The 23,248-nt window shown below is 41.7% G+C and overlaps 1 long non-coding RNA gene across 1 annotated transcript; it reads right to left on the bottom strand.

Moving 5' to 3' along the window:
- Positions 1 to 346: 346 nt before the first annotated feature.
- LOC125175365 (uncharacterized) lies at positions 347 to 18,188 on the bottom strand. Its single transcript, XR_007155763.1, has 3 exons — positions 18,178 to 18,188; positions 17,449 to 17,453; positions 347 to 508 (listed from the first exon to the last, which is right to left on the bottom strand). It is a non-coding gene; the product is annotated as an uncharacterized LOC125175365 (long non-coding RNA).
- Between the last annotated feature and the right edge of the window lie 5,060 nt (positions 18,189 to 23,248).

The raw sequence follows: 23,248 nt of genomic DNA, 5'->3' as shown, positions 1-23,248 counted from the left end.
TTTTTAGTCTTTAATTGAGAGCATATAGCACTTTCCATGCCTCAGCTCTATAACTCATCTTGGGCATGTTTCTCTCTTAATAGTGCATAAAATAATGACATAAGGGTTGAAAATCTTGGGGCAGAAGATGCAGACATGAATGTGGGAATTTCTTTAAGAATAAGTCAACAAATTCTGTCTTCCTCACAAAAGGTGATTTTAATGATTCAAAGTATTATTTTAATGAGCTATCCTCAGGTACACAGAGTTTGCTCCATGGCAACTTGACTGTAAACTTGGCATCAGGCGTAAATAGTCACTGAATCTTTCACTTTCTTGATGAAATGCAATAAGAAACAAATGTGTTTGCCGAGTTCCTTTTACTTCTTTTAATCTTTCCCTAATTTGCATACCTGTGTTGGGTTAACAATTAGTTTGATATTTTGTTTATGGTTAGGTTGTATATATCTTGTTGTTAACTATCAGTGGTTATCCGTTCTGATATAAGCTTATGCAGGGAGAAATATTTCTTGTTACTCATATTAGCATTATTGCTTCTATTATTAAATAGATTAGCCCAGTTTTAAATTAGGAGTTGGTTGCATTATTTTTGACATTAAGATGTTTTGATTGTTGAGCTTGAATGCTTTCTTAATTGATGGCTGCTTTTAGGCCAACTATGATTTGTATTTATGCTTACTCTCTAATAAAGGCTGTATCCTAATTCTAAAAAGCTGTACCTTTTTAGATTATATTTTAAACTTACATTAGAATTTTAGGGTTTTTGAGGTAAGTTTAAAGTTGAACTAAGATTCTGTTCTGGGCAACCAGAAATAGTGCTTTCAATTTTTAAAGAAGTGTTGACATTTTTTTTTTTCTGGGATCTATTGCTTTCCATATTTTTCACTCCTTTTAATTACATTCTAAAAGGAAAGTCTCACTGACTCTCAATTTGCCATCTCATGAGTTGATTTCATTCTTTTGTCCTGGACAGCATCACGGTTCTGAGTTGTCAGTTCCTGACTGAGATACAGGGTTGAACACAGTGGAAATGGATTAGCTGGACTTGAGTTGAAGAAGTGGGAGGGAAGAAGTGGTCATATTCAGGATGGAGCCACCAGGCTTTGCTGGTGGATTTGATGAGAGGATAGAGGGAAAGTGAGAAGTGGAAGATGATGATAAAGATTTGGGGATGAGTAGCAATGGAAGAGAAGCAAGTCTTTGGGGGGACCATTCTGCTGAGTGGGTATCACTAATTTCCATGACAACTTTGGACAAATAAATCAAATAACCTAAAAAAGATTTGTGAAATGTGATGCTGCCTCTAGCAACAGGATAGTCAGTTTTGTCAGAAAGAACATGCCTCCCAAGTCCCTGGAAATAACTGAAGAGCCAAATAGAAGTGCAGGCTCATTAGGGCTATCAATGGGACATTGGTCTTTTTGATCTCTGTCTGCATGCTAAGGAAAGGGTAAGTGAGCCTCCTTTTCATCTTCCCCATCACACTTTAAAGGCTGCTGTAATGTTCCCACCAACTGAATAATTTTCATTTCCAACTCTAATCAATTTGTGAATAAATATCCTTTGGAGATGTGAGCTGCTTTAAATGATGGCTGCCTTTCCACCTTTAATCTATGACACTACAGTACTCTTGAGAGAAAATAGCTCCTTGTGTCTTTATTCCCTCTCTGAGTTCATATATGCAGCACACCTCCTTTTTTATTATTACATAATAATGCTTTAGTAGGTGAATAAAAGGTTGCACAAGTTTTGTAAAAATGAGAGGCTATTCACCCTTGCTACCTTTAATCTCCTGCATTCTCCTGTTAATGAGTATAAATTATCAAAGCCATTTCTCAAAGTCTTTATATAGGACAATACCAGTGACAGATCATTCTCAGGAAGGGCTCTTTTTAAATATCATAATTAGTGGTATTATCTTTAATCTTTTTGTGGTGTGAAAATCAAGGACAACGTGAAACTTGATACAAGATACGAAACTGCTTGTTTGAGTGAGTTTTAGGAGATAAAAATGGGAGTTTGAATCAGGCCTTCTTGCTTTGGAGAGTTCTTAAAGATTCCAAAAGTATGACAAATATTGATAAATTTCTTTGGTATATTTGAAGAATTGGTTCATTGCTTTGATCAGATGAGATTCAATTTGATCCTCTTCCTTCAGTTCAAAAGGACCAAGAGCCAAGCATTTTCTAGAAAGGTCTGAATATATCAATCTAATTGCTCCTAATGGAGAGTTTATTTTTTGGGGACCCTCTTAGATTAGTTTTTGAAATACATTCATGTCAAACTTCCAGGTTCAAGTTGGTGAGTTGAATTAACATAGTTACCTCTCTTCCCTGTCAAAATCCTAAAAGTATATTAAAATGCAAAAAGAAAAAACACAACATAAAAATAAAAACCAAACAAACAAAAACAGCAGTGACAGCTCTGGGAAATTGTGCAGGGTATCATACATAGACTGAAAACTTTGAAGATGTTCTGAAAATATCTCAAGCTGAGGATTGATTTTAAGTGACCCTGGGTGGGTAATGACCCTAGATGCCTGGGGGAAAAAAAAAAAAGCAAACATAGATCCTCTTGATGAGAAAAAGGCCCCACAGAAAAAGTGAGGAAAATAAGGCTAAAATATAAGTGAAGATGGGTAATAAGGAAGGTTAGCTACATACCATGCTTTTGAGTGGCACCATAAAATAAAACTGTTTCACATGTGAATATAATATATATGTGCAAATCATAAAGGAAATGGGTAGACAAAATTCTAACAAAATATTTAATATACATAATGATGAAAAATAATGCACAATTGTTATTTTATTTGCCTTCAAAGCAACTTGCAGAGAAAATAGCTAAACACACAAGGAAATAAGACAACTTGAATGAGAACAAGCAGAAACACAACATATCAGAAATAGGCTCCCAAAGACTGCAGATATTTGAGTTATTAGAGACAGAAGATGAAACAGTCGAATGTATTGTATCTAAAGAGATCAAAGACAAGCCTGAAAATCTGAGTATGAAATAAAAACTCATGTAGAATGTCCAAGAAGTTGGAAAAGAAACAAAATTTAACTTATAAAAAGGAAAATACCATGACAAATTAATAACAATGGAGAGTACAGCCACTATGGAAAATAGTATGGATAGTCTTCAAAAAATTAAAAATAGAACTATCATATGATCCAGCAATCTTACTTGTGGGTATCTATCCAAAGGAAATGAAATCATTATCTTGAAGAGATATCTGTACCCCATGTTCATTGCAGCATTATTCATAATGGCCAAGGCATGGAATCAATTTAAGTGTTCATCAATGGATGGATGGATGGATAAGGAAAATGTGGTATATATGTATATATGTATGCATATATATAATATATATGTGGTATATATGTATATATGTATGTATATGTATGTATATATATATTATATACATATATATATACACACACACACAATGGGTTATTATTCAGCCTTAAAAAAGAAAGAAAGCCTGCCATTTGTGATAACATAGATGAAACTGGATACCTTATGCTAATTGAAATAAGCCAGACACAGAAAGGCAAATACTGTATGATCTCACATACATGTAGAATCTAAAAAAGTCAAACTCACAGAAGCAGAAAATAGAATGATAGTTGCCAGGGACTGTGGAGTGGGAGAACTGGGGAGATGTTGATCAAAGGTACAAAGTTTCAGTTCTGAAAGATGAATAAATTCTGGAAATCTAATATATGACCTGGTGACTATAATTAATAATACTGTATTGTATACTTGAAATTTGCCAAGAGAGTAGTTCTTAAGTATTCTCATCACACATACATATACACACAAACAAGAAGATAATTATGTGATGGGTATGTTAATTAGCTTGACTGTGGTGAAAGCGTATGCACATATCAAACATCATCTTGTACACTGTAAATACATACATAATGTACCAGTTTATGGCCTAGGCCTTAAGAGACTGGTAGTTTCTATTTCCTGTCTCTTGGGACTCTTGCTCTTGGAGTCTGGAGTTATCACATAAGAAGACTGACTACTGTGCTGGAGGAAATGTATGGTAAGGTCCTGGTACCACATGGAGAGGGAGAGGTGCCTGGTCAAGTTCAGCCTTCAAACCATATCTGCTAAGGCACCAGGCATGTGAGGTTAGCCATCTTGAATACTTAGGCCAACTACCACCTTCTGATCCCGGTTGACATCATGGGCAGCAGAAGATGACCCAGCTGAGTCTAGCCTGAATTCCTGACTCACAGTATTATAAAATTATAAAAAGTTTGTTGTCTTAAGCTACTGTGTTTGGGGTAGTTTGTTGCATAACACTAGATTGCCAGAACAGCCACCATGGTGATTGCTAAAGCTATAGCTGTAGATAAGATCACTGAGAGCAAATATATATAATGACAGATTTGCTCCTAAAAATCATCTGGAACAAGGCTAGTGCCTTATCCATAGCATAACTCTTCACGTATTAGAAGATGAGAATTATAATCTCTTCTCTGATGTACAATTAGAGTCCCTTCTTTTCAGTGAACAATGTCTTTAATTTTACTTTGTCAGTAATGTTCCTTCTTCTGGTTTTCCAAGCTGGTTTATTTTTTAAATCCTATTTCCCATCTGTCTTCACCACACTGTTAAATTTCATGTCATTCATACATGAATACTCAAGCATGGATTCATTGCCTTTCCCCACTTTTAACTCATTAGGCTATTTTAAAAGAAAACTCATTAGACAAAACTTCCAATAAGATTTTTCAACAACAATGACAACAAAAACTAAAATTTTCCACTAGTAATTCTAAGTCACTCCCTTAAAGCTTGTAACCAATGGAGAAAGCCAAACTCCCATCATCTCCAACCCAGAGAAGAGAGGAGGGTGGGAAACTGCTGTATGGAGTCTTTGCCTAGCAATCCCACTGACTCCTGTGAAAAGGGTCAGGAACAGTCCTCTAAAGGGAGAGGTGGGTACCCAGAAGAACAGAGTACCCCACACGAGGGGAAGGATGCTGGGTAAATAGAAACAAGAAAGTCTACTATAGATTCTCAAACTATATTTGAACAGAGGCCTACAAAATCATCCTCTTTTTCCCTGGCATCACTTAATGTTTATTTATTGATTTTTTTTTACCATTGTAGCCCTACAATATTGCATGCTAAATTGCTTTTGCCTGACAACATCTTTATTAATCAGGGAAAATATTACAAATTCTATGGAAGGCAGGATAACAAGGTGTTTTTGTTTTAAAGAGCAAAAAACTCAACATCTTGTTGGTATAACCAGATGTGCGTTGGTTTTTGTTTTTGCATATTCATTAGATTTCATTGTTCAAACTGATCTAGTAAGGATCTGGCGAAGCTTTGCAAGAGGATGTCATACTGGCCTCATTCCAAGGAAATTAATAATCTTATTTCAAGCTGTTCTCCCTTCTCTTAGCCCTGGGCTTCTAGGCAAGGCCACTGGTGTTCCCCTCTCTATGAATTACAAGGTGGTTCAGGCCCCCAATATTTCTATTATAGAACATCCTGCCTTTCATTTAAAAATTGCCTCTTATGAGTATTATTCTCTGTTCTAAAAAGATTTCATTGTTTCACTCCCATTCTACACTCTTTCTATGTTCAAGGTCGCTAGTTACTCTATTATTCAGGCAGACAATCTTTTCATATTTTTTTTTCCAATCAGTCTCAGTTCAAGGACTTACATTCTCAATATCCCCCATAACTTTTGCCATTTCTTCTCATGAAAACATTTTCCATAGCTTCCCTTTCTTCAGCAGCTTCCGCATATTCAGTTCCTCCTAATACACTACTGTGTGGAATGTAGACAAGCCTTGATTAGGGTGGGTTTTGTTTGGGGGAAAGTGATTTTTTTTCTTACTTCTTTAGAATGTGCAACAATTAACTAATGTTTACTAGCTGATTTTGGAAATCAACTGTTCTCATCTGGCTTACATGGTTGGAGTTCTCAGCTTCCAAGGGCCAAGAGATAAAAGTTTTTAGAGTAGCAGAAACAACATGGATCACAGGGCAATGTTAATTGAAGCAGGAGTTTTGCAGGAAAAATGCAGTAAGGCAAAAAGATCTTCTGGATCAAAGTTCCAAAATAAAATCCAAGGTGGTCATAAATCTTGTTCAGACTAAAGTGTATGCATTGTTTTATTAAGAGACCATCCTGTTAGTGCTTATAGTAACCACTAATTAATGACTGCCTCTCCCAGACAGCTTATAATCGTGAAAACAGCAGTTAAAACCCTCATTTTACAAAATTCCAAATCAGATAGCTGGTAGGAGATGGGTAGGTTTAATTCCAAAGTCAGTTATCTTTGGAATTAAACATTATGGACTATGCTGCTTCCTAATGCAGCACAAAATGTGCACAAAGCTGATCCTTAGATCAGAAAGTGATGCTCTTAAGAGACACTACTTTTAATGAAATAGACTAAGTATTCTATAAAAGAAATATTGGAGGCTTGCACTACTGGTGATGCCCGTGAAAGCCAGATCTAATTTTTCTTGGACTTAAAATCCAGATAATTTGAACTTAGGGAGACCCCTGGGGTGAAAACATAAAAGAAGGACTTCTGTTCGTTCTCTGCTACCATCATTATCCCAACAGATATTCATTTTGCATGACACAAACCTGCACCACCACATTTCACACTAGCTATGTGAATCTGAAAAGTGACTTAGCCTCTCTGAGCTTCAATTGCTGCATCCCTAAAATGGAGAGAAGAGACCACACACTAAACACATGTTTCAACCTTCTTTTCTCACCCTAAAAGCCCTAGAAATGACAGGAAAAGGTATTTTGAAAACTTGTGACAGTCTAGAAAACAAGAAAGGGTGATGCTAATTGACCAGAAATCATAAGGAGTTGTTGAAAATTGGAAAGCAGATGGAACCTGTTGGGGAAATCACAGCCCAAAACACACTCTGGAAAGGATGGTTGGAGGTGGTGGGAGGTTTGAAGGGGCTCAGAGGAAGCAGATACAAGTACAGACAGGAGTCCTGAGACAAATGTCAGGTTGCTGCTGGGATGCTTGATACCTCCTTCAACCTCCAACCTTCCCTGGGCCATGCAGTGAAGAGAAGGATCCAGTGCCTAGGCAGAGCACAGTTCCAGCCTAAGGGCCAGGGAGGCACCTGAAGTGGCAGTGCACACCCAGGGAGAACCCTGAAGTGTGGTTTGTGGCTATTTCATACAGAATACCCCCAGCACCCCCTGATCTCTATAAGCAGAATGCTGCACCTGAAAACAGAAAGACAAGCATCAGGTGGGGTGAAAGATTCTGCAAATAGAAAGACAAAAATCACCAAATTGGTGATTTCAAGAATCAGCAAATTTTGACAAAAGCAATGCCACACACACACACACACACACACACACACACAAACACACACAACCACTAAAAATCAGTGGTTAATAGAATACCCCAGGAACATTTAGTGGTAGAAACAATAAAACATGTTTTAAAATTTATAATTATCTATCTATCTTCAGATAGATACTAAAAGATATCACATTAATTCCTTCAAGTTATTCAACAAGTGATTTTGAGCACTGTTATGTGCCATGCACCATGTACTGAGACTAGAGCAATGAAGAAAATAGTTCCTACTCTTTTAGAATTAAAATTCTAGTAGGGGGTGGGGGGAACAAGAGATAATAAATAAATAAATAAATAAATAAATAAATAAATAAACAAGCAAATATGTCAGTTGGTAATAAGTGCCATGAATAAGAATAGAACAAAAACAAGGACGATTTTTATGTAAAAGAACCAGTTAGAAATTCCTGAAATGAAAAACATGACTATAGAAATGATATTCTCCATAAGTGGGCTGAATAGCAGCAGATCGGCCATAGCTGAAGGGAAAATTTGTGATTTGAAAACTGGAGCAGTGCATGAGGACAAAGAGCCAGGAAGTATGAAGGAAAATTAAGAAACATGAAGGACTGACTTATAAGTTCCAATAATAGTCCAGTGGGAATTCCAGGAGTGAGCAGAGAAGAAGGAATGCAGGGTGGTGGTGGTGGGTGACACAAATAAATCAGACTAGAACATCTTTCCAGAGCTAAAGAAAGACTGGCATCCTCAGATTCCAAGACCCTGCATGATGCTGAATTCTTAACAAGACACTTAGCCTGGACACATGCTGGTAGGTTTTCAGGACATCAAGGTTAAAGAGACCATTCCAACAGCTTTATTTTTCCTTTCAACATTCATCCAGTAACCATTTACCGAGCACCACTATGTATGTTACAGGCAGTGTCTGAGGGTCTGAAGATGGTGGTGAATAGCACAGACAAAGGGCCAGGCAGGGGGCTCAAACCAAAGCCAGTTTGTCAAATACCTAAGTACATTAACTACCTGCAAGTGGTGGAAATAATCAGGGTGAAGAAATTGGAAACAAGTGGGGACAAGAGGCCATTATAGGTAGATCATAAAGGGATTTTCTGAGAAGCTCAGACTGAAGGACAAGAGACCTGTGATGGGGAGGCCAGAGTAAAAATTATTCCTGGCAGGGGGACCAGCAAGTGCAAGACTGCCCTAAGAAAGGCAGAATGGGCTCTAAGTCAGGAAAGAGCCCAGCGTGGTTAGAACAGGGTGAGTGGTATGAGTGTGGAGATGGTGGTTGAGATTAGGAAGCCCTGTGAAGCACTCATGTCTCTGCATGACATATTATGTTTGAAGGACTTCAGGGGGCATGAAAACCACTTATGGCGTTGGTGACTTGGTTCTTCTCTGATGCTTGTTCTGCTCAGGCTAAGACCTCAGCCTCACCTGTCCTGGAAAACCAAGGAGAGTTTGGGTGTTTAACGGGTATAATGAGTGACTTGTCAAGCTCCTTACTGATTTAACTTGAGGTTTCCAGCTCAGAGGGAGGGGCTCCGCCCAGGGAGCAGATTGATGGGGTAACCTTGGGTACTGAAAGGGAAGGGCTGGGCCCAGGCCCTGAGCTGTTGGGTGAGGGGTGATCAGTTGCCAACATGAACGGAACGGCCACTCAACCCCTGTCCACCCTTGACTGACCCCAGTAGCCTTTCACACATGAGGTGGTCTGGAAGATTGGTGGGTAGGTGAGGGTGGAAGGCTATGCCAAGAGAACCCCAGAGAGCAGAAACCTCCTGCATTCTTTCTGACAGTGAGGCCACTACCCCATTCATATCCCCATTCACATCTGCAGTTCCTAGAGCTGAAGTGGGCTATCAAGAATACATTTAAGAAGTAAGTATGGAGTAGCATTTTGAGTGTGGACTGATAACAGCTCCTCACTTATCAGCAATAAATTGCATGCTGCAGGGCAGCATTAGATGGGAGGTCTAGTGGACAATGAATTCCACATTCTTTATCAGCAGGGCCTTAGCTGCAGAGAGGGAGTGACTTTTGGGAAACTCAAGTCTGGGGATTGGCCTGGGAAGGGAGCTGGACAACACCCTTCACTGCTTCCAGGGATTTTTCCATAGGAGTCACAAAATAAATAATTCTCCATCTGTGGTCCCAACTCCAGGGTGGGGTTGAGGCTTGTGAGAAGGTTTAGGGGGAAATTTTCAAGAGGCTGAGAACCACAGAAGGGAGAGTAAGAGTTCTACTGCAAAATGGCCCGAATGGTGACGAATTTCTGGAGCCGTATATCTGTATCACAGTGCTATAGGCCACAAAATTGTTACAGAAAAGCTCCACCAAAACTCAGTAAGTAGGATCCCAGTTTTTCAATCCTATCAAACATGGGGGTCCCAATATTGGGGGCTTAATAAAAACCAGTATTTTTCAGTGCATCAGCACTCACAAAAATGGTAGATAATGCACTGTACAGAAGTGGACATTTGTGGAAGATGGTAAGTCTGAAATGACCACAGGCTATTATTGCTTCCTTTCTACCTGTTGCCCTCAACTCCTGCCCAACAGAAGAACTTCAGCTGCTCCTGTCTGAGAAAAGGAGTCAACTGCCAAGCACATTACATGCCAGTGGGTGGAGGTTTAGGTATTATTGTTCTGGAAAAACCATCCTGTGGTGCTGAGTGAGGCATGATGACCTCAGGCCTCAGAGGTCTATTTAGCAGAAGTTCTAAATAAGTGTGGGTCCTTTCCTGTGGGCCAAGGAACATTCAGAGGAATTAGGACACTCCGACTCAATATATGTGCAAAAGAAATGTACTCTCAAAGACAGGAACAAGAGACAGGAAGAGAGAGAGGAGGAGGAGTAGGGGGCGCTCAAAAAGTCAGACCAATGAAGGACAACAACTAGAATGTATCAGCTTTTTGTATATAGCACCTGAGAGTCAAAACCTCAGGTTTTGTGGTGACAAACCACTTTTGTCATGAATCCTAAGCACATCCCATTGGGAGTAAAAAGTGTCTATTATTGCATAGATATGAGGAGAAAAAGTCTTCTCTGGGAAGATTTATTCCAATCAAAGGAGAGACTTGGGAACTTGGTTATTATAGAAAGAGTTTTAATTAGTGAAGATCAAATAGTCTATAATTATTCTCTATCATCTCAAAGAAATGTGCAATCCAGTGGAGGCAATATGTGGGTCCAAAGTAGGAATTATACTGTTCTCTTCACTCCTAATTCTTGCCTTTTAGACCAGAGCCAGGCTGCCTATTGGCCTCTGTTTTCTGTTTAGCTGCAGACAAGGTGACAACAAGTGTAGTCTCATCTCAGATTGCTAAACTAAATAGTATTCTCCAAGGGCCTATTACAGATGGGCTCCTGGAACATCTCGGCATAACATAGTGAGAACAAAACTCCCTGAGACCTCAGGTGTGATTCCAGGACATGCAAGCCAGAGATGGACCTCCCTTCGGATGGGAATGCTGAACACAGTTGGAGACCCTGCATTTAAAGTGCCCCTCTCAGGGCAGACAGCCTCTCTGCTGTCCTGCCCGGGGCTCCCTTGTGGTGTATTCAATAAGCCTCTATCGCCTTTGTCCTGCCTCAGGTGAATTCTTTCATCTGTGCCACCTGCTTCCACCTAATCGTGGCCCCACATTTGAGGGCCCCCATCTGATTGAGAAACACTCCATTTATGTACCACATTTGGTGGCTCACCCCCACCTGGGGGAACCCTGAACGAGGAGCCTTTGCCGGTCTGGAACTTTCCCTGGATTCTCTGGGAATGTCTAGGGATTTTCTCTGTGTGGACTGACTATTATTCCTTGGGGGACTGATGACCTCCTGCGGAGTTTACTCCTCTGTAAGGATCTGAAGCCTGGGGGGGGGGGGGGAACCAGCTGGATCACCCTTTCCCCAAAGGGTGAGGAATTTCCCCTTTTGTCCCTGGGGGGACCCTTTCCTCTTTTTGCGCCTACTTTTTGCGACTACTTTCTCTTTTTGCGCCTTTGGCGGCCTAACCCAGGTGTTCCTCATGCAACAGAAGCCCTCCAGCCAGGGCAGCTCCCTGGTGTGGTCTGAAGGTCTGAGGGGAACAGGTTGGCCTGTCCGTGCCTGTGAGGGTGAAGGCCCCCTTTCCTCTACTTTCCCATTCGGTCCTCCAAGGTTTGCTCTCAGAGTCCGGTGCAACTAGCAGCTCCCCCAGGGCGAATCCCCACACATCATGGACTCAGTTGGGACCCTTCCTGATGCTGGCTGACTTTCAGCCTTGCCGCTTCTTTCAGCCTCCTCCTTCCCTCTGTTCCGGTGGATCCCGCCACCATCTTGATCTGTGGTCACACGTGTTTCCACGCATCTGAGTGGTGAGTCCTCCCTTTAGTTTTCTGACCAGTCTGACCAAACCAGTGTCTGGCTCTCCCTTTTTCCAGGGGATGCCCTAGCAGGAAGTGCCATGCCGTTTGCCAACACCGACCCTCTTGGTGAGACATCCGAAAAGAGTCTTCCCGTATTTGCCATGACTTCTGTTCATGAAGAATCTGTGGCATCCTATTTGGTTCGGTCCTTTTTCAGGTCAGAGGGACGCCCTGACTGAAATTGTGATACCAGTAGGAGCTTCATGCCCTTTGGCTGGACGCCTCTTTGGGAATCGGCAGCTGGTCTTTCCCACTAGAGGGCCCCCTTTCTTCCTTTGGACTCACCCTTGGGCTATATTCTTAAAAGCTGGAACAGATTTGATCCCGGAAGCCTGATGTTTCCGGACTGATGTTTCTACAAACTCTTAGATCAAGAGGTATGGCCCTCCCACGGACTCTCTTCTAATAATATTTACCAGCTTGACCTCCTTTGCTCCTCCAAATGGTCAAAAGTCCCATATGTGCCTTGCTTAGTTTCATGGCCCTAAATCAGAACCCTGACATAATGGACGCTGAACTCTCACTGTTCCTCCTCCTATCAGATTAGGGGCTTTTCCCTCATTCATTTATGGGTTAACTAGAGCCAACTAAGTTCCTTATCTTCTCCAGCCTCACTTGGACTGCTTATATTTTCACTTGTTGGTAGGAAAAAATATGGCATCTGCTCACCTATCCTGGCTGACAAACCAAGCATTAAGAAATTAAGAACCTGGAGTCCTTTTTCTCTGCCTTCTGGCGGCATCTTGCCTCTCCTTCCTCCTCCTCTTCACCCTCCTCCTGTTTCTGCTCCACGTTGGGTGCAGCCTACATAACTGGTTCCTATACCATCCTGTGTGCTTCTGGCTCGTCCTTCTACCCTTGCTGTCAAGTAGCAAAAGAGCACCCTCTAGGACTGCCTACTTCAGATTTCCTCGCTGGGGTCCTAGGCAAAAACTGACTTGGGAAACAAATTGATTGACTTTTAAGTGGACCCAGGTGGAACATAATTTGGTACTTAAACTAATTGAAACTTTTCTACCAAGATTTAGTGAAGGCCAAATAAGCTCACATCATCTCAAAGATGACTTAGAATGATGGTTAATTTGGTCTCAAAGTTTTCATAGGCAATTGTTAAGATAGCTTTCAAAGCCTTTGATAACCTGAAACTTAAAACTTGTTTGGATGATAAATTGGATTGAATCATTGGATATCTAGGTTTTTTCCAAATAAGATCAAATATTAAAGCATTGATTACTAAACATAAGGTTTATCTGATATTGAGTTCTTATTGCAAAGAAACTAAGGATATTTGGATCTGCTGGAAAACATGTTTTGTGCTTAATTGATTCATAAATTTGCCATCCAAAGAATTCTGGCATAGCAGTTTACAATTTTTTACTTCTTAGTTTTCACTAGAAACTAAGGTTTCTAAGAGTTCAAAATTCTGCTTTTCTCTTTGTTAAAAGACAAAGTTTTCTTGGATTGTTGGTCTGCTCTTGATAAGAAAATGTAAACAAAGTTGTTTTCTGTTTTCTTTACCCAGAAAAACCAGTTGCTATGTTTTGTCTTTATCAGGTCTTTAATGATCCGTAATCCTTTTTAGGCATGTGTTTTAAAAACTTTCTAAGGTTTTAAAAAACTTCCTTAAGATTTAAAATTGTAAATGAGGTCTCAGACTAATTCGTCTTGTTTATTTGGTATGTTACTTTCTGGTATAAGGTCATCATTTAATATTCTGATTATTATTTGTTTAATTTTTAAAATGTTTTTATTCATTTTTGACAGAGAGAGAGACAGAGCATGAGTGGGGGAGGGGCAGAGAGAGAGGGAAACACAGAATCTGAAACAGGCTCCAGGCTCTGAGCTGTCAGCACAGAGCCTGATGCAGGGCTCGAACTCACAAACTGTGAGATCATGACCTGAGCTGAGGTTGGACGTTTAACCAACTGAGCCACCCAGGCACCCCTTATTATTTTTTTTAATGTTTATTTATTTTTGAGAGAGAAAGAGCATGAGCAGGGGAGGGGCAGAGAGAGAGGGAGACACAGAATTCAAAGCAGGTTCCAGGCTCTGAGCTGTCAGCATAGAACCTGATGTGGAGCTTGAACCCACAGACTGTGAGATCATGACTTGAGCCAAAGTAGGATGCGTAACCAACTGAGCCATCCAGGTGCCCCTCAATATTCAATATTAAAGTGTTATGTGTCACAGAAATTAAGAAAAAAAAGTGCACCTTTCAGGACTTCTGCCAAGTTATGGAATGCTCTTGGAGACTAGGGTCGGTCTGTCCCAGTGCTGTTAGCACTTAGCTTATTTCCCACCAGTGGTATTCATGTCTGGCACCAGGACATTCACACAGAGGACCCAGGACAACAGGCATATCTCCAAAAGGACCCAAGTGGCTCCAATGTTCCCCTGGCAAGAAGGCAGTGATGGTGAGTAGGAGGAGGTGATGGCTACCCCTTAGGCAAAGTAAGGGACAGTGGAGTCTGCATAGAGGTGGGGTACATAATAGCTCATCTTGGAGAAGCAGCAAGACCCCTCTGTGAATTTGAAGCCAGAGGCAGTAGCATCTGAGTCTAAGGGATCTGAATGGAGCATCTGTATCAGGAAAAATTGGTATCACTGAAAGAGGGTGAAGATACCTATGGGAAGTGAAGAGAGCTGTTTCTAGAACTGAGGAGCAGGTAGCACTTTATTACGGAGGACTCTGAGAAATCCTTAAATAGCTCAGTTACTCATGATGTCCTGGATGGGTGTGCCTGAAGAGGATAGATACCTCTAATGTGGCTAAGATGCTGGTATGTGACATAGAGTGGTGTTAACTCAGATGCCCCAATCCTCTTTATCACCTGGGCAGGGGCAGAATAAACATTGTATTTTTTTCTAAGGTATGTTCAGTTGTTCTATCTTTCCTACAGTGTGAGGTATAGGAAGGGGCCTTTTGTAATAGGGCTCAATACGGGATCAAGTCAGACTCTCCTTTGGGCAGAAGTTTATCAGGGATGTGCTTCCAGATTAGACCTTGTAGTCTGTCTCTCTTTTTCAACCAGCCCAGGCTTGTTTTGTCCTTTATTTTATTTGTATCTTACACAGTTTAGACCATATCCTCAGGATGGGAAGAAGTGGGAACAGAAAAACCTCTGGCACTGCAGAGAGTGACAGCTATTGCCTGAGCATCTAACTTGCCACATTTGGTATCTTTATTGAACACTGTGTACACAACCTACTAGGTGAATCCTGATCACCAATACTAAACAATATTTTGTCGTGTTTATACCACTCTGGATGATTCTGAGATCTGTAAACATTTAGATAGAGGTTCTACTATAGGATATAGCTTTTGTAAAACATTTTGTCATTTGGGATACATCAGAACAGTTCCCAAGTCAGTTATAAAACATCCTTGCTGAAAGGACTTTTAAAGTAGCCCAGGATTCTGTCTGTGTAGCATTGGGTTCTGGAGACAGTGGGGTGGCTGGAGTCAGGTCCCAAAGCACCTTTCCTCCTGAGAAGCCTTTTCTAACCAAAATTACACTCCAGGAATGTGTGTATTTTGGTGTGCTGTTGGTCATGATAGCAATGATGCTGCAACTCTGACTTTGTACAGTAGGTTCTCTCAGCCTGGCCTTCAACCCTCTTCTCATTTTATAGAATTCAACAGCTCCTTTTCTTGATTTCTCTTATTGATATTTAGGGAACCCCTATGGCTCTGTCCACCTTCTTTGCACCCCAGAGGAGGAAGAAGAGCAGTGAGAGAAGCTGGGGCCAAGGGCACATGGTGCTGCGGACTGGAGATTAGGAAGAGGCTAAGACCCTAAGTCATTATGTGGTGTATTGGCCTTGATTTGCCTCTTTGAGAAGCTCTACAGGGAATGGGGCTTGCTGAGAAACCCTCTTTCTCCCTTGATGTGCTCTGCTTTGCTTCTTCTTCTTTTTAAAAAAAAATGTTTATTTATTTATTTTTGAGAGAGAGAGAGAGAGAGAGAGCGCACAAGCAGGGGAGGGACAGACAGAAAGAGGGAGTCACAGAATTGGAAGCAGTCTTCAGGCTCTGAGCTGTCAGCACAGAGCCCGATGTGGGGCGTGAACTCACAAACTGGGAGATCATGACCTGAGCTGAAGGTGGACACTTAACTGACTGAGCCACCCAGGTGCCCCTCTGCTTTGCTTTTTCTTGCCATGAGGGGTGCACTGGGAGGAAGCAGCTGAGGAGGCCACCTGGCTGGTTTGGGCCCAGCAGTATGATCTAGCTTACAGGTTTGGCTTTCCACAAAAGAAAATAACAATTGTGTCTCTTGTGTTGCTCCCTCAAGATCTACAGGGGTAACAGTTGGGAACCAGTTTCTGGCTATCTCTATCTTCTTTGCCTTCATATCAACTTCCAGAGCTGATGTCTCACTTATCTGTGTCTCCCTTTGGGTTTGTGGACTTTCCTCATATCACTGATCAACCAAGGCTGCAATTACTTTTTACTTGTGTTCCTTCCCCTCTGCACTCTGAGCTCCAGAAGAGCAGCATATTGGGTACAATAGTGTTTTCCCCAACCCTAATTCCATGTCCTTGTTGGGACCTCAGAATGTGACCTTATTTGGAAATGGGGTTATTACAGATATAAATAGTTAAGGTGAAGTTGTACTGGAGTATGGTGGGCCCTTAATCTAATACCACTGGTATCCTTAGAAGAAAAGAGACACATAGACACACACAGAGGAATGATGATTTGAAGAGACAGAGGGAGAATGCTCTGTGATGGCAGAGGCAGACATTGGGATGATGCCTCCACATGTCAAGGAACACCAAGGATTGCTGGCAAACCACAGAAACTAGGAAGAGACAAGAAAGGATCCTTGCCTTCCTTGTCTACAGCCTTTGAAGAGAGCATGGAGCTCCTGACACCTTGATTTCAGGCTTCTCAGCCTCCAGACTGGTGAGAGAATAAATTTCCATTTTAAGCCACCCATTTTGTGACGCTTTGTTACAGTGGCTCTATGAAACTAACAGAGTTTTGTTCTGGTTACCGTTGTATTGCAGGTGCCTAAAACAGGGTCTGGAAAGGAGAGGCAAACTGGTATAATGTTTGCCAAAGATGAATTGTATGTAGAGATAGGGGATAAGAGAAATGTGATGAAGGAGAAAGCAGATACAAAAAGGGGAAAACCTTGCCTCTCTAGTGCATGGCCAGAAGTTGGGATGCTTGGAAATCAATGTATGCAATATATGCCTAGCAAGTGCTCATTCAGTGAGAAAATAAATGAATGAATGAATATCTGATGATACTGGACTTCTCTCATCTTCACATCACCTCCAAAAGAGCAATCAGTTGACATGCGTGGTGGCAGGAAATGATGAAACTGTGCAAAACAACAACATGGCAGGACTGTGTCAAGGCGCACACACACACACACACACGCAGATATATATGTATATGTGTGTGTATATATATGTGTATATATGTGTGTGTGTGTATATGTACACACACACACGCAGGTATATGTATATGTGTGTGTATATATATGTGTATATGTGTGTGTGTGTGTATATATATGTACACACACACACACACACAAATGATTTGAAGAAAGTGACAGTTTATTAGGCCCAAAATTTTAAGGTCTGTAACACCTGAGGATAAGACTTGCCTTCAGTTATGGAGTGGTGCTTGGTGTCCTGCTGTGCCTGCCATTCTGCCTGCGATAATCTGGTTCCTGCTGAACTACACCAATGCTAAAGCCTCCTTCCCCATCTTAGCTCTGCCACCTGATTCCTCCAGACCCCACCCCTGCACTCTCTGGGAAAGCAGGCTGGTTTCTCTTGCAGCTGCACGGCTGCCCATCCCCCTGCTTCCCCTTCCCTCCCTCATTGTTCTTCATTGGCCAGCCTTGTTTGCAGCACAAGGACATGAAGAAGACATTCTTCCCATTCTCCAGTCATTGTCACTAATTGAAATGGGAAGCAAGACAAGGCTCCAGAAGAAAAGCTTATTATGGGCTGCCTTGTTGGAAGAAAATGAATCACCTAAGCAGATAGGTTTCCGCGATCTCAGGCAAACCTCACTCTTTATTCTACACAACCCCGTCTAATTGTTCAAGAAAATGTTCATCTGCTTCATAATGCAACACCCATAATGGAAGTGTTGTGAAATCACTGAAAAGTTTATTCAAGGCTCGCTCCTGAAAGCCCAGCCGTAATGCATGGGCTTCAGAGGAGTTAATAGAATTGGCTCTCATTGAAATTGCATGGATAACAAATTTCCCTAACACATATCCTTTTAAATATGCTTGTTGATGGAAGTCTGAATTGGCGTTTGACAGATGCAAAGCACTAACAAAGGGGGTGAATTTCCCACTTCTGCTAGTCATTCCCCTTGTGGCTGTGTCATCAGAATCCCTGCCCAGCCTACTACAACTGAATGGGGCCGAGAAACCCCCACAGTTCTCATGAAATCAACTCTCTTAAACAGGAGATATTGAACTCTTTTCTCCAAATGTAAAACATAGAGAAAGAAGAGAAAACCATTGTTTTAGTCCATTTGGTATAACTAAATACCATAGACTGGGTGACTGGATAACTTATAAATGACAGAAATTAATTTCTCACAGTTCAGAAGGCTGGGAAGTCCAAGATCAAAGTGTTGGTACAGCCTGTGTCTGGTGAGAGCCTGCTTTCTCATTCAGAGATAGCCAGCTTCTTGCTGTGTCCTCACATAGTGGAAAGGTAAGGGAGCTCTGGTCTCTTTTATAACGGCACTAACCCCATTCACAAGGGCTCCAGCCTCATATTCTAATCACTTTCCAAGGCCCCACTCCTAATGTCACTCTGGGGATAGGGGGTAGGGGGACGAGGGGTATTTGGATTTTAACATGTGAACTGTGGGGGCGCCTGGGTGGCGCAGTCGGTTGAGCGTCCGACTTCAGCCAGGTCACAATCTCGCGGTCCGTGAGTTCGAGCCCCGCGTCAGGCTCTGGGCTGATGGCTCAGAGCCTGGAGCCTGTTTCCGATTCTGTGTCTCCCTCTCTCTCTGCCCCTCCCCCGTTCATGCTCTGTCTCTCTCTGTCCCCCCCAAAAAAATAAATAAACGTTGAAAAAAAAATTAAAAAAAAAAAAACAAACATGTGAACTGTGGGTGGACAAAAACATTCAGACCATAACATCATCCTGTGAAGTGGAAGGAAAACCTCCACAAATAATGGATGGACAAAACAAGGCTACAGAGCACAAGCTATCTTGTAGTGAAATTTCTTTCCAATACCTTCAAATGGAGGAGTCAGAATTAACTGAAGAAAACGAAACACAAAAACAATAAAGCCAACATGTGTACTCCTCATGCACCACACAGCTCTTGGTAAATACAAAGAAAAAGTTTAAGATGAATTTCTGCCCTCAAGAAGTCTAGTTAGATTCGTTCATTCATTTATACACTGATCTGGAGTCTGTAGCCATTGAGAAACAATGATCATTTAGGTGCAAAATTAGGGGAAGTTGGCCATGAGTCTAAAGCAAGTTCATAAAAGGAGAAAACCAATCAAACTGAAGACTTGGGAAATTTATTTAGGGGTCTCTCCTATGTATCTTGTCTGAGGTATACCCAGATCTACCCTTCCAGAGACTTGTGACCTGAGTTGTTGGGTGATAAATGTAAGAGTGATTCCCTCTGCTTCTTTTAATGTACCCAAATGCCACTTACCACACTGGGAGCCATCTGTGACCCAACTTTTCTCTTTCTGCCTTCCCACAATGAGAAAACATGTAGCAAATTACAGATGATGACCCCTCCTCTGGAAGGCTCTGTGACTGCTTTGGCCCACAGAAAATGGTGGAAGTGATGTTTGCCAATTTTTAGACTTGAGACTTGAGAAATAAGTGGAAACTTCCACTTCCCATCTCCAGAAACATTCCCTCTGGGAGCTCTGAGTTTGCCATGCTGGGAGGCTAAGGCGGTTCCTCTGATCAGCAGTCCCAGCCAAGTCAACCTTCCAGCCATCCCTTTCCTTGGCATGAGATAATTAAGTAAAACAATCCTCAACTTTCCAGACAAGCTTAGGTACCAGCTGACTCCCCTCAGGTGATATCAACCAATAGTACATGGAGCCAGTGAATCATCCTATTGTGCCCTGCCTGAAATGCAGACCCGAAGTCCACGAAACATATATAATAAAATGTTTTTGGCTACTAAGATCTGGGGCAGTTTATAACACAGTAACAAATAACATAAAGAGATTAAAAGCACCAATGATAGGCATGCTTCATTTCCTCCTCTGTGCAGAAAACTTTTTTGTTTGCTTTTTCCATTGTTGCCTGGCATTAATCTCAAGTCACTCGTGTCATGGCTCCTTCTTATGACTTATACCACAGCTAGAAGGCCATGTAGTGAGGGCTCTATTAGAGGCAATTTCTTCTGCTCCTGCTCCTGCTCCTGCTCCTGCTCCTGCTCCTGCTCCTTCTCCTTCTCCTTCTCCTTCTCCTTCTCCTTCTCCTTCTCCTTCTCCTTCTTCTCCTTCTCTGCCAGAAGGAACTTGGCCACACAGTGGCCTGTGTGTATGGATGTGTGTATGTGTGTGTGTGTCTGCTTCTTGCTAGTGTGAGAAATATGTTTCATTACCAGACTTTATTTTCTGTCCTCAATGGAGCCTTTTTCTTTTTCTTTTCTCTTTTGGTGGGGACTATAGAAGCCATTTCAAGGCAAGGCCCTGTCTATTGCTTTTGTTTTTCCCTCCTTGTTTCGTTGGAGCTTTCCGCATTCAGCACTGATGTTTCTGGAGGTGGTCGGCATTGTTCCTTCCTCCTGGGCCTGGCGGAGCGCTTGGAGGGTCAGTTGGAAATGAAGCTTCTATTATCTGTGATCTGCCTCACCCTCTAAGCCTGTCCGTCCCTACACTAAGGCTCAGCCAAGCATGAAGAAAACTAATTGTCCCCACTCTCTGCTCTACTGCACACCAAACCCCTGTGTGTGCTTCCCCCAGTTCCACAACAGTCCAAGAAAACCTGGCTCAGCTGAGGCAGAGGGACCCACATTCCCAGGTCCCGCTCCGACCAGAGGCTTGGCCTCAGAGGCCAGGACTCAAGCCTGCATGGCTTCCGGGGAGCTGCCAGGACCAGGGAAGGGGCAGAGGGAGGGTGAAAAGCTGATGACTCTGCGTGTTCCCAGTAATTGCAATGGGCATAGGAAAGGGGACTTGATTAATTTGCCTGATGAATTATGCATCACCTCTGCTAGCCGCCCTCCCAGCCTCAAAGCTTTATTATTCACATTGCTTGAATCCCACCACCTCACCCCTCCTTGCCTTGAAAGCTCCTGTCCAACAAGTATCAGGGAATCCTCTGGCTCCTGATCTCTACGACCACCTAACAGAGCTTACGGCAAGTTGGCAGAATTACTGAGATGTGAGCTGTTTAAAACACATGCGTGTGCGCACACTCACACACACACACAGCTGGAGGAATTCATCAATAACAAGCCCAAGATTTATGATGTGAGGGGCAACTCAGCTGTCTTTTGTAGTCTAGGACAAAAAAAATTTTAAATACAGAAGTGGCAATTATTTTGTTAGTCGCGTTTTAAGTTAAGACCACATGAAAGAAAGTCTCCTTTAATAAAGAGAGAAGCAACAAGAAATGCCACAGCAGTGAGATTAACTTTGGGTGTTTTCAAGGCCTGTGGATTGCAGATTTGATCTCCCAATTTTTCATCTCTCTGGTCTGTTCAATCTTGGGTTTAACCAAGGGCCCTTTTCAATCCCTCCTGAGTGGTTAGTGGTAATATGGCCTTTCATTAAGTGTCCTAGCACCTCCTAAATGATGCAGTCTGCCTAGCTACCCATCTCTCCAGGTGAAGACAGAAAACTCTTTGTGTTACTAATCAGAGCAAAATAAAGGTGATACTTCCTGCTCAAAGCTGGGATTGAAGAATTGGGCAAGGTCCTTTTCTTTTTGTCAAGCTTCTTCTGTCAGAGCTTGGCCTGAGGGGCAGACCTAAGAAGGGAACAAATAAAATAAGACTATGATTTTTTTTTTTTAGATTTAGGTTTTTGATAGCAACTTTATTGAGATGTAATTCACATACTTTACAATTTACTCAAAGTATACAATTCCGTGGTTTTTAATATGTTCATAGAGTTGTGCACCTATCACATTAGAATGTTTTCATCATCCCTAAAAGAAACCCAGTGCTCTTTAACTATGACCCACCTTCTACTCCCAACCCAAGGCAACCACTAGTCTGCTTTCTGTCTCTGTTTGTCAATTCTAGACATTTCATATAAAAGGAATCATGGAATGTGACCTTTTTTGTTGGACTTCCTTTACTCAGCACAAGGTTTTCAAGGTTTATCCAGGTTGTAGCATGAATCAGTATTCTTTTTTACGACCAAATAATATTCGCTTGTCTCGATATGCCACATTTTGCATAACTATTCTTTAGTTGCTGGGGCAATATGATTATTTTCTAATATTTTTATTCAGAGTTTTTATGTTTTCTGTCTTTATGGAAAGAATCTCATAAAATTGACAGGAAAGCTTTTGGGTAATGTACTAGATTAGAAGACCAATGTAAAACTCAAAGCAAGAAATAGATTTTAGTTTCTTCCAAGGTGGGGTTAAAGCATACATTTCCTGTAGCATTACAAAGACGATTTGCAGAATGAACTCTTTTTCAAAATGCTGATTTAAAAAAGTGCCTTGTATCTTTTCAAAACAGCAAGATTTCTATTCAACAAACATATATCAAGTACTTGCTCTGTTAGGGTTGCCGATCTCAAGGACTTGGAAGTCTGATGCAAACACAACAGTCTTAGATGGCAGATGAGAACTAATGACAAAAGTGGTAGAGACAGCACATGAGGGCACAGTATTAATCTGTTCTGGAGGGCAGGTTGAGAGCCCAGGAAACCAGAAGCCTGGCTGGAGTCAGGCTTGCCTCAGTTTCACCAAGTATAGACTGACCTTTCAAACTAGTATCTTAATAATGCCTCTTTTCATCAGAGGAGGCAGCCAGAGTTGCAGCACCGGGGTCTCCCTCTCTGCCTCTGTGGACTGAGGACTCATTTGAATCAGCCAGTCTGGAGAACTCTGTTTTCCTGGCTGTAGGTAAAATGAGGAATTGGACTCAATATTCTGCAATATCTCCCAAGAAGCAGAGAGTGGAATAAGAAGTCTTCTGTATCTGGCTTTGAATCTCTTCCAAAGGATAGTTCTCTCATCTATAAAAGGGAAAGAATACAACTTACCCTAGACATAGTGTAGAGATGGAACGAGGTAATGTCCACAGATGCCTTTCATTACAGACAATAAATAAGCGGTGGTTTCTTAAGGCTCTACTAATGCTATCTCCAAAGTTCTACTCGGACAATGTAGAGTGTTTACTGAGGACTTATTACATGCCCCCAAACATGAGAGAATAAAAGAAGAATGTGGTGAGGAACCTGACCTAGTCTATATGAAACAAATAGTGACCAGGACAAGATACTGTCTCCTCCAGCTGGAAATGGCTGCCGTCACCTCCCACGCCCAGTAGCCAGTGGCTT

This window comes from Prionailurus viverrinus, chromosome C2, assembly GCF_022837055.1.
Source record: "Prionailurus viverrinus isolate Anna chromosome C2, UM_Priviv_1.0, whole genome shotgun sequence".
NCBI classification, from domain to species: domain Eukaryota; kingdom Metazoa; phylum Chordata; class Mammalia; order Carnivora; family Felidae; genus Prionailurus; species Prionailurus viverrinus.
This window is presented reverse-complemented; position numbering and strand designations above follow the sequence as displayed.